Source organism: Amblyomma americanum, chromosome 1 (genome assembly GCF_052857255.1).
Source record: "Amblyomma americanum isolate KBUSLIRL-KWMA chromosome 1, ASM5285725v1, whole genome shotgun sequence".
NCBI classification, from domain to species: domain Eukaryota; kingdom Metazoa; phylum Arthropoda; class Arachnida; order Ixodida; family Ixodidae; genus Amblyomma; species Amblyomma americanum.
Window position 1 is genome coordinate 537533189 of NC_135497.1, and position 6021 is coordinate 537539209.

Sequence of the window (6021 nt, forward strand, 5' to 3'; positions counted from 1 at the left end):
TGCCTTCCTTCAAACTCTTGGTCTCCCTCACCGGTTCCTCCTTTTCATTCACGCCTTTTTAGCAAATCGAACCTTCAGCGTGCGTGTCCACGGAAAGCCCTTTGGCAACTTCACTTCCAATAGAGGAGTGCGGCAGGGCTCCGTTCTGCCCCCACAATATTTATTGTGGCTTTAATTACTCTTGTACGAGCCCTAGAGATCATCCCTTCTATCCGCGTGCTTGCGTATGCCGATGGTATAACCTTGTGGTGCTGTCATCCAGAAGCATCTATTCATCAGTCGGTCCTTCAGCACGTGCAGGATGTATTGACATCTCGCCTCCAACCTCTGGATGTAACACCCTCTCCTCCTAAATCATGTTTCATTCGCATTGGAAATCAAGCCGGCTTACAGAAAGCTCCCCCTTTAAATTTTATTGTACATAATTTTCCGATTCCTCAGGTAGAAACTGTTCGTATTCTTGGTCTTCTCCTCCATACATCTGGGACTGGCACCCCGTGGCTGACAGCCACCCATAAATCGGCTCACGCTACTCTAGGTCTGGTTCGTCGCATAGCTATGCGCTCTGGTGGCGCACGTGCTCATACAGCCCGCCAGCTTGTGCCCTCTATCCTTCAGCCACGGATAGTATATCAGGCACAATTTCAACGTCTCACCCGCAGACAGTGCGACTTCCTTGACGCTATCAATCGTGAGGCTATGCGCGTCATAGCATATCTGCCTCGTTTAACACCCATACCTGTGCTACAGGAGTTAGCCCAACTTAATACAATAAGTTAACTCATCGACCAACGGATGGCAAATAGAGCTCGATAACAGTCTCTCCAACTTCATCGTTTAAAGACATTTCCTCCGTGGTCATATTGCCAGCTCACTGACAATCGCCCCACTGTTTCCCCGCCGGTATCAGCAGCATATCTGCCTGAAGGGTGCATAATATACATGGATGCATCACATTTTGCAGAGAGGGAAGTTACTGCTGTGTATAGCCCATCTCATCCGCATCTCAACTCTCGCGCGAAGTATACTGCGGATACGTGCACTCCCCTCACGGTGACTGCACCACAGCGCAGCCACCTAATCCGCTTACCTTTGCGATGCAGACGACCGTCCTCGCATTTGCCAGCCTGCTGCTGCCGTCCCTGGCAGGCCTGTCTACGGGGGCGTCATCGGTGTGCGCACTGCCGTACAATGGGGATGACCCGGGCTCCTGCCATCTACCGCCCGACAGAGTGCTCGTCCCTACTGGATGTGCCGCCAGAGGAGCTGCACACACCGGAAATCACAGTACCATGGGTGGCCACATCGACATCAGCAACAATGCCAACATGTATAAAAGAGCTTCACCCGCTGACACCGCTTCGTGGGCTCGGTGACTGCACCACAGCGCAGCCACCTAATCCGCTTACCTTTGCGATGCAGGTCAGTACATCGTATGCCCTCTTCGCTAAAAAATCCAGTATTTATATTTTGGTGCAGTTTCCGAGCCCGCACTGCTGTGTTGCCATTGCCGTTGAGTGTGCTCACGTAATTCATTCCTTGCTCATGCTATCAGGTGACGTTGAGACTAACCCTGGTCCTGAGGGAAACGCTGCTGTACTCGCTGAACTACAGAAGCTAAACGCGGGACAGACCCTGTTGATTACGGAAATACAGGGCCTCAATATACAGCTGAACACAACAGATCAAACCATAGCAAGCCTAGACAAACGAATGGCCGATCTCGAAGCGCATTACCAAACACTTCTTCACCTCAGAAACGATATTGAAATAATGCAGTCAACCACAACCAACCAAGCTAAAAAGATTGAAGAACTAGAAACACGCCTGGATGACGCGGAAAACCAATCACGTCGGAATAACCTCATTTTCTATGGCATCCCTGACCCTGCTAGCGCTGAAACGTGGGCTGAGTCAGAAAAACTAGTCATTGATGTTTGCCGCAATAATCTTGATATAACCTTGGAACCTAACGACATTGAAAGAGCGCATCGCCTCGGAAATCATTCAGCCGACCGAACTCGTCCCGTAATCGTAAAATTCCTATCTCATAAAACCAAAGACGCACTGTTATCAAATGGCCGTAAATTAAAAGACACAAACTACAGTATTGGAGAGGACTTTTCCCGCACCGTTCGACACGCGCGTAAACAGTTACTAGTGCTTGCCAAAGCCAATTCTAACAAGTACTCCTTGCGCTTCAAAACCCTGCACATCGGCTCAAAACGCTATGTATTTGACGCATCATCCCAAACCGTTAAGGAAATAGCATAGCGATTGCCCCGTCACAAAACTTTAACAAATCGTCGACCTGCTCCACCGCACAATGTTCTCTCGTTTTCGATAATATTCACTAACATCCGTAGTATTCTTCCAAAGCGCGAACTCATATCAAACATCATGTCGTCATCCGGAAGCAACATACTAATACTAACAGAAACTTGGCTAAATAGTGACGTAACGGATGCGGAAATTTTGGCCGATTTACTCAACTTCTAAGTGTATCGAAACGATCGGAAAGGCAAACGGGGGGGGGCGGTGTTCTCGTTGTCATTCATCGAGGCATATCATGCTCTGTTGTTGACGTCGCATCCGACATTGAAGCCATATGGCTCATCTGTCGCGCTCCCCCCGTAACAGTTCTGCTTGGCGTTTGCTACAGGCCCCCCCCCCCAGACTAGTCCAGACTTCCCACGTCATCTGAACAACATCCTTCATAAACTTGTTTTCACATATCCAAATGCCCGTATTCTTCTTTTTGGTGATTTTAACTACCCGGATATTGATTGGCAGAACATAGCTAGTTCAACAATAACGTGTCATGCAGAGGCGAAGAACTTCATCGATGTCTGTTTAAATTTTAACCTCACTCAATTAATTTCCCAACCAACCCGTGTCTCACGAGAATCAGCAAACACACTCGACCTGATACTAACAAGCAGCCCCGAGAATGTATCATCCATCAGTTACCTTCCTGAAATTAGCGATCACAAAGTCATGCACGCTTTATTCTTATTTACCTCGACTCAAAAACAGACATCCGATAAAACGATACACCTCTACGATAAGGGTAACTATAATGCAATAACTGAAGAACTTAACACCTTTTTTCCTGAATACGTATCCGCATTTCACACTCGCTCAATTCATGAAAACTGGCTGATATTCAAGAACAAATTAAATCATCTCACTAATATGTTCGTACCAAGGATTACCTTTTATACTAATCGCAATAAACAATGGTTTACCCAGCACTTAAAACGACTCGAAAACAAAAAGAAACGATTGTTTCGTACCGCCAAACGAAACGACACGCCTGCCGCATGGGGAAAATACTTCGAGGCCGAAAAATCATACCTACTTTCTGTTCGTAACGCCAAGTACTCATTTTATCACAATGACTTACCAAACTTACTTATAAGAAACCCCAAGCAATTCTGGCAAGTTTTAAACCCAACACATCCTCCCGATATTAAACTGACGAATGATTCAGATGAAGCAGTGACTAACCATGATTGCGCAGAAATATTTAACCATGCATTCACATCTGTGTTCACTACCGAACCCAACGCACTTTCACAATTACCACCCTTTAACTTAGAAACCCCATGCCGGCAGTCACGTTCGTCGAAGAAGGCATTTCATCCATAATTCGTAATATGAAACTTTCATCATCAGCTGGTATGGACCTGATTAATTCAAAACTATTGAAAAACGTGGAATCAATTTGTGCATCATATTTATGTCTCATTTTCTCACAGTCACTCTCCTCAGGAATTTTGCCTCTTGATTGGAAAACGGGGAAGGTCGTTCCAGTCTACAAATCAGGTAACAGAGACTCGCCCTTGAATTACCGCCCCATTTCATTGACTAGTGTGCCTTGTAAAATCATGGAACATGTCATCTACTCACAAATCGTAAACTTCTTGGACCGAAACCATTTCTTTCACCCCTCACAACATGGGTTTCGTAAGGGCCTCTCTTGCGAAACCCAACTAGCGCTTTTCCTTCACGACTTGCACACTAATCTAGACCGTAATATGCAGACGGACACCCTCTTTCTTGATTTCGCCAAAGCTTTTGACAAGGTTCCCCACCGCCGGCTATTACTAAAACTCTCAAAGCTGAACCTACCCCCTAATACTCTCAAATGAATTGAAGAATTCCTAACTAACCGTTCTCAGTCAGTCTATCTTAACGGCCATCTGTCTACATCTCTCCCGGTTACTTCAGGGGTCCCACAAGGTTCTGTCCTTGGTCCCCTCCTATTCTTAATATATATTAACGACTTGCCCCTGCATGTTTCCTGTAGTATTCGAATTTTCGCAGATGATTGTGTTATTTACCGCACCATTAATAACAGTCACTATCAATACACTCTTCAGACAGAGCTTAACAACGTACTAAATTGGTGTGATAACTGGCTAATGTCCCTCAATCCTAATTAATGTAAACTCATGTCCTTCACTCGTCGTCACAATCCATATCTCTTTCATTATTCAATTTCTAACACACAGATTGAGCAAGTACAATCATATAAATATCTAGGAGTCACCCTTTCTTCTAATCTATCATGGCAGGTTCATATTGGTAACATCATTTCAGCATCAAACAAAACACTCGGTTTTCTAAAACGTCACCTTCGTCTTGCCCCACCAAATGTTAAATTGCTCGCGTAAAAATCACTTATAAGACCCAAATTAGAATATGCATCCCCCATCTGGAGCCCACAACAAGCATATCTAATCACCGCATTGGAAGCTGTGCAGAATCGTGCTGCCCGATTCATTCATTCCTCATACTCATATGACGTCAGTGTCTCATCCTTGAAAGCTACATCCGGACTGCCACCTCTCTCTTTTCGTCGTCGCATTGCTAGCCTCACCCTTTATCACAAATTCTTTTATTCTTCTCTCAATCAAGCACCGTATATCGCCGCCGCATCACGCATATCTCACCGCACCAGTCATCCCCTTCAAGTTGCCCGCCCACTATCACGCACTACTACGTTTTCAGCTTCGTTATTTCTTCGAGAAGCCACGGACTGGAACGGCCTACCCCATGACATCGTCGCCATCGCTTCAACATCTGCTTTTCAAGAAAGCGTAACAGATCACCTTCAATGTTAAATTACCATCGCTGTTTGTTTTCCTCACTACAAATGCAATCCCACCCCTTATGTAACACCCCCTGAAATGGGGGCCTTTAAGGAATAAAACTGAACTGACCTGAACTGAAATTGGAACTTCAAGCCATTTATAATGCCATTGCTTCCCTTCCGCTCATTCTAACATTCAACACAGTTCATATTTACCCCGACTCCCGCGCCGCCCTTAAAAAGCTTAAGGCTGTCCGACGGACATTCCATATTTCACCATCAATTCATGTGCTCTGTACAAAGTATCCATGTCCTGTGCGCATACACTAGATTCGCGGCAATGCTCAGGATCCACATAACATTCAAGCGGATGCTATGATTCATCTTCAGACATCAGACGATCCGCCACCTCCCCTCTTCCCCCAGATCCGTTCTTGTCCCATGTTTCCGATTCCGAAGTTCTGCGCCAACGAACAGGCGCTCTAATTTCTCCGTGTTCGTACCCTCTCCCCCGTAGTCTCACTCGGCACGAGGAGGTATCCGTGCGCCGGATTCTGGCAGTGGTGGCTCTGACACCATCTGTCCGTCATCGGTGGCGTGCCAAAGATCTGCCAGCACATGAGAGGTGCCCTCACTGTAGCGCTGCACCAGACATTTGTGATGTGCGGCACTTGCTGTGGACGTGCCCAGCGACGGCTGCTATAAGAAAACGGCTCCTCATGGAGATGGGCCTGTGGTGGAACTACGAAAGTGAATACGTGAAGTGGTTCTGAAGAACCGTTTCATCAGCATTCTCTGCGACTACCGCAGCGCAACGGGTCTTCACTCCTTTTAATTTTCAATGTTGTGCATTCCTTCCCTCCTTCCTTTTTTTCAACTTATGCCTCATGGCACACTTCTCGAATGAAAAAAAAAATGCCGCG

General features: G+C 46.2%; 1 pseudogene; it reads left to right on the top strand.

The window, feature by feature from the left end:
* LOC144129263 (uncharacterized) overlaps nt 1–2274 on the top strand; it is a 44047-nt pseudogene extending 41773 nt beyond the window's left edge.
* Nucleotides 2275–6021: the final 3747 nt, after the last annotated feature.